This window comes from Lithobates pipiens, unplaced genomic scaffold (assembly GCF_037356315.1).
Source record: "Lithobates pipiens isolate NorthernLeopardFrog02 unplaced genomic scaffold, aLitPip1_a1.2 Scaffold_28, whole genome shotgun sequence".
Classification (NCBI taxonomy): domain Eukaryota; kingdom Metazoa; phylum Chordata; class Amphibia; order Anura; family Ranidae; genus Lithobates; species Lithobates pipiens.
Genome location: NW_027507789.1, coordinates 50,636,791 through 50,650,103, shown reverse-complemented (window position 1 = coordinate 50,650,103; position 13,313 = coordinate 50,636,791). Strand labels below are relative to the sequence as shown.

The following is a 13,313-nucleotide window of genomic DNA, read 5'->3' as shown; positions in this document are numbered from 1 at the left end:
TTACAAGGTCTCAGGTGTGAATGGGGAACAGGTGTGTTAAATTTGGTGTTATCGCTCTCACTCTCTTATATTGGTCACTAGAAGTTCAATATAGCACCTCATGGCAAAGAACTCTCTGGGGATCTGAAGAAAAGAATTGTTGCTCTACATAAAGATGGCCTAGGCTATAAGAAGATTGCCAAGACCCTGAAACTGAGCTGCAGCACGATGGCCAAGACCATACAGCGGTTTAACAGGACAGGTTCCACTCAGAACAGACCTCCCCATGGTTGACCAAAGAAAGTGAGTGCACATGCTCAGCATCATATCCAGAGGTTGTCTTTGGGAAATAGACGTATGGGTGCTGCCAGCATTGATGCAGAGGTTGAAGGGGTGGAGGGTCAGCCTGTCAGTGATCAGACCATACGCTGCACACTGCATCAAATTGGTCTGCATGGCTGTTGTCCCAGAAGGAAGCCTCTTCTAAAAATGATGCACAAAAAAGCCTGCAAACAGTTTGCTGAAGATAAGCAGACTAAGGATATTGATTACTGGAACCATGTCCTGTGGTCTGATGAGAACAAGATAAACTTATTTGGTTCAGATGGTGACAAGCGTGTGTGGCGGCAACCAGGTGAGGAGTACAAAGACAAGTGTATCTTGCCTACAGTTAAGCATGGTGGTGGGAGTGTCATGGTCTAGGGTTGCATGAGTGCTTCCAGCACTGAGGAGCTACAGTTCATTGAAGGAACCATGAATGCCAGCATGTACTGTGACATTCTGAAGCAGAGCATGATTCCCTACTTTCGGAGACTGGGCCATAGGGCAGTATTCCAACATGATAACGACCCCAAACAGACCTCCAAGATGACCACTGCCTTGCTAAAGAATCTGAGGGTAGAGGTGATGGACTGGCCAAGCATGTCTCCAGACCTAAACTCTATTGAGCATCTGTGGGGCATCCTCAAACGAAAGGTGGAGGAGTGCAAGGTCTCTAACATCCACCAGCTCCGTGGTGTCCTCATGTAGGAATGGAAGAGGACTCCAGTGGCAAGCTCTGGTGAACTCCATGCCCAAGAGGGTTAGGGGCAGTGCTGGAAAATAATGGTGGCCACACAAAATATTGACACTTTGGGCCCAATTTGGACATTTTGTACCCACTTTTGTTGTCAGCGGTTTACAATAATGGTTGTGTGTTGAGTTATTTTGAGGGGACAGCAAATTTACACCATTAGGCCTCATTGCGTGGGTATCAAAATTGTCACTGGTAATTCACAGGTATGTCAATCAGCGCCTAGCCACACCTAGTCCTGCACACTTTTTGGATTGACAACCTCTGCTGCTGATACACTCTCACTGTGAGCTGCAGTGTCTGAGATGTGGAGTGTGTGATACACAAATGAAGGAGACATTTAAGGGAACCTCTTGCTTTGCATAGAAGTAATAACTATGACACCTGTAGTCTAAAAAAAAAAAAAAAAAACAGAACTACACGATAAATCAAAGAAACAACTTGCAATTTCCCAATAATTCTAACTAAAATTATAAAACGGTTATATAGCTTAAAGGGCTTGTAAAGGTAAATATTTTTTCACCTTAATGCAGCCGCCGAGGGACCCCAGAAGAGCAGGTTCGGGGCCACTCTGTGCAAAATGAGCTGCACAGTGGAGGTAAGTATAACATGTTTGTTATTTAAAAAAAATAATTAACTTTACAACCACTTTAATTTTGTATATTGTATATTTAAAGCTTTTGCACTCCAGGCATTAGACTTTTTTTTTCATCAACCTAGGAAACTGTTTGTGAGACATATAATTAGCAGTTAAACGAAGACAAAAACCTGGTGCACAAGGCACGGTAAACCCCTAATGGTAAATATAAGAACAATAATGACATCATGTAAAAACAAGATACATAGTACCCAAATGTCGCAACTGTATGTGAACCAAACTGCCCTTTTAAAGCGGGAGTCCGCCGGGACTCCGCTTTTTTTTTTTTTTTTTAAAAGCCAGCAGCTACAAATACTGCAGCTGCTGACTTGTAAAATAGTGACACTTACCTGTCCAGCGCGCCCGCGATGTCGCCACCCGAAGCCGATCTCTAGATCGTCTCGCGGGTGCTGCCGCCGCCATCTTGGGTATAGGAATCAGGAAATGTAGCCTTTCTGCTTCATTTCCCGGTTCCCTACTGCGCATGCGCGAGTCGCGCTGCGCAATAAGGACGTTCCCCGCTGCCTCTGGGATCTGTGTGTTTCCCAGCAGGGGCACTTGCGGAAAGGGGTGTAATCTACGCCCCTTTCCGCAGAGAGCTATCCTGGAAGTGGGTGCAGATACCTGTACTGTACAGGTATCTGCACCCCCCTCCCCCCTGAAAGGTGCCAATTGTGGCGCCGGAGGGGGGGAGGGTTCCGATGAGCGGAAGGTCCACTTTAGGGTGGACCTCCGCTTGAAAGACATGCGGGCTAGTGGTGATGCATACTGGTGTGGAAACCTTACAGGTTACGGACAAAATACAGACCTTCTTCGTTTTTTTATGTCAAATGGGTACGAGAATTGAAATCGCATATACAATTGCAGCATGTGTCTAAACAAGAGGTGATGGGAATGGTGGTGGCTCCTTCAAGCGGGATAGAGAAATCCACCATGTACCTCCTAGGGCCGAGGAGGTGCATGGTGGATGTCTAAGTGCTCACATAGGTATTTTAAAGTTGAGTATACAACAATCTCTGCACCCTCATTAATAAGCCCATCAGTAGCAGGAGCTCCATGCCCCAATTCTAGGGGTCCTTGCAGTGAAGCAGTTGTTGCCATGTCCCCATAATCCTCTTTTTTCCACTCTGAGGTCAGATCTTGCTTAATTTAGGCTTGAGGGATCCACCACCATTCCCATCACCTCTTGTTTAGACACATGCGGCATTTTCTGTAAGAGCGTCAAAGATGTGGAATTCCCTTCCACAGGCGGTGGTCTCAGCGGGGGGCATCGATAGTTTCAAGAAACTATTAGAGAAGCACCTGAACAATCACAACATACAGGGATATACAATGTAATACTAACATATAATCACACACATAGGTTGGACTTGATGGACTTGTGTCTTTTTTTGACCTCACCTACTATGTAACTATATTTGTTTGTACAATTTTAATTCTCGTACCCATTTGACATAAAAAAAAATATCTGAAGAAGGATTGTATTTTATCTGTAACATGTAAGGTGTCCACGCCAGTATGCATCACCACTAGCCCACTTGTCTTTAAAAGGGCAGTTTGGTTTGACCTACAGGTAAGCCTAGATTAAGGCTTACCTGTAGGTCCAAGAAATATCTCCTAAACCTATACGGTTTAGGAGATATTTGCCCGAAGACAGGCACCGCTGTCTATGGCGCATGCGCCGTAGACAGCTGCGCGCAGGCGCACTGAGCGCGGCATTTCCAACAACGGAGCTGCCGCACGTGTCGGCTCCTGTGCGCATGCGCGGGAGTGACGTCATCGCGGCTTCGCCGAATGACAGCGGCGGAGCTGCGAGAACCCACCGAAAAGATGGATGCGCTGGACTACAGGGGACAGCGGTGACATCGCTGGCTCCTGTGTCAGGTAAGTGACACATAATGGAGTACTATGCGATGCATAGTAGTCCATTATGCTTTGCCTTTGCAGGGAATGAAAGAGGAAGTAAACTCATCAGGGTTTACTTCCTCTTTAAAAGCTTTGGATCATACCAAGTTCAATATGTTCTGATGCTTTTTCAAACCACTGAGGGCTGGTTCACACCATGCCTGCACATGAATTGTACAGGAGGCAACGGTGTGTTCTTGTGTGATTTACATGTAGTTCTATGCGGTTTGGTGGACTGCACCACACCAAAGTAGTGCATGTATTACTTTTTAAAGCACACTGTAACTGGATCACATGGCCCTAAGGGTTTATTTACATCCACAAAACCAGAAGTGATCAGATCACTCATCCCTTACAGTTTCTTAGACCATAGAAATAATCAAAGCTATTCTGGTCTCCGATCAGCTCCATGTTAAGCCGGTGGAACTGCTGTCTGTACTCTCGGGTTCCCCCAGTGGGATGGTAGAGTCTGAGAGAGCCGAAGAAGGTGGTGGGGCACGTTTCCTCTCCCTGCTTGTAAAACAAATCCAGCAACTAATTAGCCGCTAGGATTGCTTTTACAAGAAAGCTAACCACCGGCTAAAAAAAAAACGAACTATACCACTCAAAAGTCCAGTGACATAATGGTGGTCATCAAGTGGTTAATTGTTTCAGCCATAGCAACAGGATGTACAAGGGTTGCATTGTATTTACTGCGTGCCCAGCTGCTATCAAAAGTTTTGAGTAGGACTTTCTTCTAATACAGCTATAAAGCAAGAAAATATCATAACTGGAGGATAACTGGAGGATAACTGGATCTTTTCTAATAGACGCAGGGAATTGACTTTTTACAGTCGATATATAGATGATGTATTCTTTGTTTGCGAAGGCACAGAAACAACTCTTAAGCAATTTATGGAACATCTAAATAGTAATAAGAGTAACATCAAACTGGAGTATAATTTGAATCCACTACAAATACAGTACTTGGATGTTGAGGTAATTAAAGAAGGTAATCACTTACGTACTAAAACATACTTTAAGGACACCGACAGAAATAGCTTCATACCTGTACGGAGCGGACATCACCCTAGGTGGCTGACCAATATTCCTAAAGGCCAGTTCACTAGGTTTAGACGCAATTGTACTGTGGATGAAGACTACATCAGGCAGGCGAATTCACTCAAACTGCAGTTTGTGGAGAAGGGATACAAGTCTCAAACACTGGACAAATTAATTGTGGATATAGGCCAAAAGACTCAGGATGAATACTTACAATCAAAAATTAAACAAAACAATACCACCTATGAGTGAGGTTTCATTTCCAATTACCACAAACAATACAAAGATGTAGAGGCCATTATTACTAGACACTGGCATATTCTCCAGTTGGATAGAATAATAGGTCAAATCCTACCGGAAAAGCCCCCTTTCATATATAGAAAAAATGCCACCTTTGGTGACCAGGTGGTCAAAAAAGTACTTGACCCACCCAAAAGATTAAAAATGTTCTGGGAGCAAACAGGATTCCACGCTTGCAGGAGATGCAAAGCGTGTAGACATGTTACCACCCATTTAAGAGCATTGACTCAATTTACTTCCACGGCTAACAATTGAACATTTCCAATCAAAGAGTGTATCACCTGTAGATCTACTCATGTAGTCTATGCACTTGAGTGTCCGTGCGGCCTCATGTACATAGGTCGCACGAAACGCATGCTCTCCACAAGAGTCACGGAACATATTTATAACATTAGCATAGGATACAAAGAACATAGTGTATCATTACATTTCAGGAATAAACACATGAGAGACCCCAAGGGTCTTAAATTCTGGGGGATAGATAAAATACATCCAAATTGGAGAGGCTCCAACATGGTGAGGGAGATCTCTCGCCGTGAAACTGAATGGATTTTCCTCACGGACACGCTCAGCCCTAAGGGCCTCAATATTGAACTTGATGTAAATTGCCATATCAGTAACTATTAGAATAAATTAAATGCCCTTTCAACTCCATTAATAAATAGGAAGAGCTCCGTACATCTAGTTATTACCACCATAATGATAGAAATAACGTAACAATCTAAGAAACCTTGGATTTGACCAATAAACCCCCGAGAATATAGTAAATGTGAGCACTAATAGGTCAAAATGATAGGAGGGATACTTCATATATATATACATATATATATTTTTGTTTTCTTTTACATTACAGCAACAAATTTGTATTTTTTTGCATTTAGGAGATTATTTAGTATAACGGGCCCTCCATCATATGATTGGTATAAATATAAAAATAAGCATTTTATCTCTAATACTTTTAAATAATATAGTAATATTAATGATCCAGTAGTTTAATACTCTGCTGGTCTTTTAAACTTTTTTTATTTTATATTCTACTTTTTTTATTTACATTCTGCCTTTATATTTTCATTGAAAAACAAATATTGCGTAAAGAGTAGTGAAATATGGATGTTTTGCTGGTTTTATATAAGTTATTTTAAAACATATTATGTATGTATAAGCATTATGTCGATTATAATAATGTATGCATGATAAATGTAATTAATCTTGTGAAGCTAGATACCACCTATCCTGCAGAGACTGCAGAGACTATATAAGCAGCAGTGCGGGATGGATGGATTGTTTACCACCAAATGCAGCGGTGGAGGTACTACCTTCCGGTGACATTTGAACCGGAAACTGAGTGATAGGAGAGAAGACCGAAAGGTCTACCTCTGCTGACAGCCACTGGATTCGATGGGAGGGACGAGCGAAGTCGTTAGGTTAGCGACGCCCCTCGCCTACAATGAGCATAGTACAAAAGACTGCTACGTATGTCACGTGACCACGCCCTCTGAAGACGTAATCACGAAACGCGTCAGGCGTGGTCACGCGAGCAGTGAAGGGGAGTAAGAGCCGACAAGGACCCCGGTCTCTACACGGGGGCTGCGACGGACGAGAGCTGCAGCCCACTGGTGAGGCGCTTGTATGGCACAACTGACACCCCAATTTTACAGGCTTTTATAAATGGTTTTAATGTAAGCATATTATGTAAGGGGGGTAGGGTATTTTGATTATTAATAAAAGATACTACACTATATCAGACCCCTTGAATCTTTTCCATGTCCGCAACCAATGAGTGGGAATCTAACGGAGCACACAGAACCACACAGAGGGATTCCGCACAGCGGACATAGGCTCAAAAGGGACTAGTGTCTGGTAAGCGGCCATCTGAGTGCATATTCACGGATGTGAAAAGTTTGGTGAAGGTGTAGGACTCCACCCACGCACATCCAGACACATTGGAAGATAGAGCGCAGGATACACATTCTAATGATATATAAAAAACGAATGTGAAGGACTCTGTTTTGTGGTGCTGGACTGATTAACGTGGGACAGTGTGTGTTCACATCCCATATATATGATTTGTTTCTATGTTAGTGGTTACAAGCTCTTGTATAATGCATTTGATCTAAAGGTACTGCATGATTTGAACAGGTGATTGATGGTTTCACTGGTAAGCAGTATAAGCGCTGTTAGTGATCGTTTTTGGGTTTCCAGGTTGATCACATTTTGATGTATATGATATGGTTGTTTTTATAACAGCAGCTAAATATTGAGATTTAACCCCAAGTGGGAATAATTTGACCACATATATGAGCGCTGGGGGCAGAGGTAGACACATCAGTTACTGAGTGGATACCCCTGCAGAAAATATATATAAAGCAAGAAAAATGTTGCAAATGCTTTACTTTTTTAATTTTTTTTGTGAATTTGTTGCAAATTTCACATGTAGGGCAGCCTACTGAAATGAATGAGCTGCCCTAAACGAAACATGCAATATCGTACCTGCATAGGTGAGAACAAAACCTTAATTGACCTGATTCTTTAGAAGTAACACAGCAGTGAACATTGCAACATCGGACAATACGTAGCGAAACCAGATTCTTATTCTTGGCATTTATTGCTTCACAAGATTAACCACAAAGCTGGCTGAGTCATTTGTCTCCAAAAAGTGAACAGAATGATATACATGTATATAAAATTTCAGAGCCAAAACAACAATTAGTACTGAAATTAATTTAAAATAATTTGAAATTAGTTTTAAATACAATTGGAAATTATGTCTAATGTTTTAGTATGTTTGTTTTTCGCCTGCAAGAACCTGGAGCTGTTAATTTTTAGTGCTAGTTCACACCAGACGCAGTTCCGTTCAGTTCCATGTGCTTTTTTTATGCACTAAAAATGCATGCACAGTGTTTTCCATGTATTCCAATGGCTCTAGTTCACACCATGCAGTCAGTTTCTGGTCAGTTTCTGGTGCAGAAAAAACGGAACTGCACGGAACTGCATCTGGTGTGAACTGGCCCTGAAGGAAATAAAAAAAAGTACCTTAATATACCATGATGCTTAACCACTTTCAGACCGGACCATTTTGCTGGCTTAAGACCAGACCACTTTTTGCGATTCGGTACTGCGTTGATTTAACTGACAATTGCACAGTCGTGCGACGTGGCTCCCAAACAAAATTGACGTCCTTTTTTTTCCCACAAATAGAGCTTTGTTTTGGTGGTATTTGATCACCCATACCCCTGCGGTTTTTATTTTTTGCGCTATAAACAAAAATAGAGCGACAATTAAAAAAAAAAACGCATTCTTTTTTACTTTTTGTTATAATAAATATCCCCAAAAAATAGTTTTTTCCCCTTAGTTTAGGCCGGTACGTATTCTTCTACATATTTCTGGTAAAAAAAAAATTGCAATAAGCGATTGATTGGTTTGCGCAAAAGTTATAGCGTTTACAAAATAGGGGATAATTTTATAGCATTTTTATTAATATTTTTTTTTACTAGTAATGGCGGCGATCAACGATTTTTATTGTGACTGCGACATTATGGCGGACACATCGGACATTTTTGACACATTTTTGGGACCATTGTAATTTATACAGCAATCACTGCTATACAAATGCACTGATTCCTGTGTAAATGAAACTGGCAGTGAACGGGTTAAGTGTTCCTAGGGGTGTTTTACTAACTTTGGGGGGCTGGGATTTGTGTTAGTGAACACTGATCTCTGCTCCAATCACATGGAGCAGAGATCAGCATCACTTGTTGCTAGGCAGAACAGGGGGATGCTGTTTACAACGACATCTCCCCGTTCAGCCTCCCCGTGAGGCGATTGCGGGTATCCCCGTGGCGATCGAGTCCGCGTGACCTGCGACCAGACTCACGGGGGTCCCGATCAGCACGCGAGCCCGCCGCTGGCGGCGAGCACACGATGGCAGGACGGCATATAGAAATGGACGTACCTGTACGCCAATATGCCTGCCCGTGCCATTCTGCCGACGTACATCGCCGTGCGCCGGTCAGAACTGGTTAAATCCTGTCAATTTTCCATTTGGGATATTCTCCTACACTTCCTTTCTCTGCGAATCAATCGGATGTGTCTCTTAGGCTGGATTCACACCTATGCATTTTTGTGCTTTTTGCATTTTGCAGATTTGCACTACAGAACGTGTTCCATAGGAAACAATGTTAAATGGACTGTAGTGCAAATCTGCAAAATGCAAAAAGCACTATAAATGCATAAATGTAAATCAGGCCTTAGACTGTGATCACTGAAGCAGGGGTCCCCATTAGAATACTTCTCCGTACCTGATAACAATGTTTTTTTTTTTTAATAAATTTCCTTCCTGGTGACGATGGTCACCACCAGGACAGATACAGAGGATGAATCTCCCTTGCTGGGATACAGACAGCAAAAAAAACCACCTAACAGAGGTTCTAACGTTTACCTACTTTATCCAAAACTTAAAAATGAAAATTAAATTTTGGATATACAGTGAGCAGGAAAAGTATTTGATCCCCTGCTGATTTTGTATGTTTTCCCACTGACAAAGAAATGCTCAGTCTATGATTTTAATGGTAGGTTTATTTTAAGAGCACTTTCACACCACACCGCCCATAGCGTCAGCGGTAAAACGCCGCTATTTTTACAGCGTTATTAGAGCGTTTTTACAGCGTTTTTACAGCGTTTTTGGGGCGCTAGCGTTAAAATTACCGCAACGCTGTGGGCGTTTTTACAGCGTTTTACAAGCGTTTTACAAGCGTTGGGCGTCAAAGAGCCACCTCACCTCCCTACATCACTTCCTGTTTACTTCCTGGGATCTTGTGAGGTGACAGAGGATACAGAAAGAAGATGGAGTTCATGGAGCTGTTCTTGATGTTTGTGCTACTGTATTGGGAAAATATCCACCAACAGAGGCAGCAACGTCGGTATTGGGTTCATCCCATCCTACAAACACACAGCTCTATCGGGCAATTTGTGTTGCTATATGAGCACCTAAGAGTGCACCCAGACAAATTCCGAAACTATACTCGAATGAGCATTGGAACGTAAGTATCTATATCCTAATCCCGCTCCCACTGCTCCCAAATCTCCAACCATAATCCCACTCCCACTGGTCCCAAAACCCAAATCTAGAACCATAATCCCACTCCCACTGGTCCCAAAACCCAAATCTAGAACCATAATCCCACTCCCACTGGTCCCAAATCCCTGGTCTCTTTCAACCTCCATCTTCTCTTAGCTCCTATCCACCTCTACAAACAGGATTTCCTGATTTACCAGCATCCTACGCTTCAGTGAGATCATGTTACCTCCCCACAGCTAGTCCTGTTGCTGTGGATGCTATCTTTTTGTTTGCATGTTTATCTTTTGTTTGTGAGATCATGTAAAAACAAGCAGTTTATATAAAGTACATGCAGTGTCTTGTTTTACTTCAAATCTACATTTTTCTACGATTTCTTTGGCACTTTGATGGCTTGGAAATCATTGTGACCTTTCCACAATTTCAGTCCTGTTGTTGTAGATGCTCTCTTTCTACTTGCATGTTTACTTTTTTTGAGATCATGTGACTTTTTCTACAGCTCAGGGCGGATTATAGGCGTTTTTAGGGCGTTTTTACAGCGCTTTCAATTCATTCCAATGGAGAGGAGCGTTTTTGAAGCGCTTTTTTTAACGCCCAAAAGCTGCTCCAAAGATGCTGCTTGCAGGACTTTTCTCAACGCTCAGCCAGCGTAACGCCTTGGTGTGAAAGGGTCCATTGAGATGCATGGAGAGCGTTTTATGAGCGTTTTAATAGCGTTATTTTTAACGCTAAAACGCTGCAAAAACGCCCTGGTGTGAAAGGGGTCTAACAGTGAGAGAGAGATTAACAACAGAAATGTCCAGAAAAACGCTTTTCAAAAAAAGTTATAATTTGATTTGCATTTTAATGAGTGAAATATGTATTTGATCCCCTATCAATCAGCAAGATTTCTGTCTCCCAGGTGTCTTCTATACAGGTAACAAGCTGAGATAAGGAGCACTCTCTTAAAGGGAGTGCTCCTAATCTCTGCTTGTTACCTGTATAAAAGACACCAGTCCACAGAAGCAATCAACCATTCAGATTCCAATCTCTCCACCATGGCCAAGACTAAAGAGCTGTTCGTGGATGTCAAGGAGAAGATCGTAGACCTACACAAGGCTGGCACGGGCTACAAGATCATCACCAAGCAGCTTGGTGAGAGGGTGACAACAGTTGGTGCGATTATTTGCAAATGGAAGAAACACAAAATAAGTGTCAACCTCCCTCGGTCTGGGGCTCCATGCAAGATATCACCTCATGGAGGGAGTTCCAATGATCATGAGAATGGTGAGGAATCAGCCCTGATCTACCCGAGAGAATCTTGTCAATGATCTCAAGTCAGCTGGGACCATAGTCACCAAGAAAACAATTGGTAACACACTACGCCATGAAGGACTGAAATCCTGCCACACCTGCAAGGTTCCCCTTGCTCAAGAAAGCACATGTACAGGCATGGCTGAAGTTTGCTAATGAACATCTAAATGTTTCAGAGGAGAGCTGGGTGAAAGCGTTATGGTCAGATGAGACCAAAATTGAGCTCTTTGGCTTCAACTCAACTTGCCGTGTTTGGAGGAGGAGGAATGCTGCCTATGACCCCAAGAACACCATCCTCACTGTCAAACATGATGTACCCCCCACAATGTCAAGAGCCTCATTTAAATTCCCAATTTCCTTCTTCATTCACCATCAAACACGGAGGTGGAAATATTATGTTTTGGGGGTGTTGTTCTGCTAAGGGGACAGAACAACTTCACAACATCATAGGGACGATGGACACTGCCATGTACGATCAAATCTTGAGTAAGAACCTCCTTCCCTCAGCCAGGGCATTGAAAATGGGTCAATGGGTTATAGATGGGTATTCCAGCATGACAGTGACCCAAAGCACACAGCCAAGGCATCAAAGTGGATCAAGAAGAGGGAAGGAGTGGCTCAAGAAGAAGCACATTAATCGTTTGCCGACTGCCGCATGTAGATATACGTTGACAGAATGGCACGGCTGCACAAATGGGCTTACCTGTACGTCCCTTTGAATCTACTGCCATGCCATCGCGTGCATGCCACCAGCGGTACACTCCCGCCACGAGCTCCGTGAGTAGGATCGTGGGTCCCACGGACTCGATATCCACTGGGATACCCGCAATCGTGTCACGGAGAGGAAGAATGGGGAAATGCTATTGTCCGGGGCTCAAGTGGTTAATGCCCTGGAGTGGCCTAGCCAGTCTCCAGACCTCAATCTCATAGAATAAATGTGGCAGGAGCTGAAGGTTTGAGTTACCAAATGTCAGCCTCAAAACCTTATTGACTTGGAGAGGATCTGCAAAGAGGAGTAGAACAAAATCCCTCCTGAGATGTGTGCAAACCTGATGGCCAACTACAAGAAACATCTGACCTCTGTGATTGCCAAAAAAGTTTTGCAACCAAGTACTAGGTCATGTTTTGCGAAGGGGTCAAATACATATTTCACTCATTAAAATGAAAATCAATTTATACCTTTTTCAAAATGCGTTTTTCTGGATATTTTTGTTGTTTTTCTGTCTCTTACTGTTAAAGTAAACCTACCATTAAAATTATAGACTGATAAGTTCTTTGTCAGTGATCAAACGTACAAAATCAGCAGGGGATCAAATACTTTTTTCCTTCACTGTACTTTAATCTTCTTTAAAGCTGGCACTTTCATGTAACTCTTTCCTCACCTAAAACCTAAGGGCCCATTCACACACATACGCAAGTGTTAGTTCCCCTTTTAGGTATACCCTGAGTGATGCTAATGAGTGGAGTTCTGTACTCTTTATAATCTGGTGTGGGTGGGGCCCTGAGCAGAAGGTGTATGGGAACTGGCTACCCCTGACTTAGCCCTTGTACACATGGTCGGACATTCCGACAACAAAATCCGTCGGATTTTTCCTGACGGATTTTGTCCAAAACTGGTGTTTCATACACACGGTCGGACAAAGTTGTTGGAAAATCTGATTGTTCAGAAGGTGATGACGTTCGTTCGTTACGACGGGACTACGTTCAGGCTAGTAGCCAATAGCTTTGGTCTCGTAATTTGATCTAAGCATACGTGGCACTTTGTCCGATCGGATCATGTTGTCGGAAAATTTTATATCCGGCTCTCAAACTTTGTTGGTCGGACATTCCGACGGAAAAAGTCCGATGGAGCCCACACACGTCGGATTATCTGACAACACCGTCCGATCGGATATTTTCAGTCGGAATTTCCGACCGTGTGTACAAGGGCTTACAGCATGTAGGTTTGAAGCCTGGCTAGTAGTAGGCCTTCTTAGGCCTGGAACATAAGGGACACAACCTGGTGGACTTTC

At 43.0% G+C, this 13,313-nt stretch overlaps 1 protein-coding gene across 1 annotated transcript in view; it reads right to left on the bottom strand.

Annotated features, from left to right (window-relative positions):
* Nucleotides 1-13,313, bottom strand: part of LOC143934791 (uncharacterized) — a 154,112-nt gene that overhangs the window by 133,542 nt on the left and 7,257 nt on the right. The gene's annotated exons all lie outside the window — the stretch shown is intronic.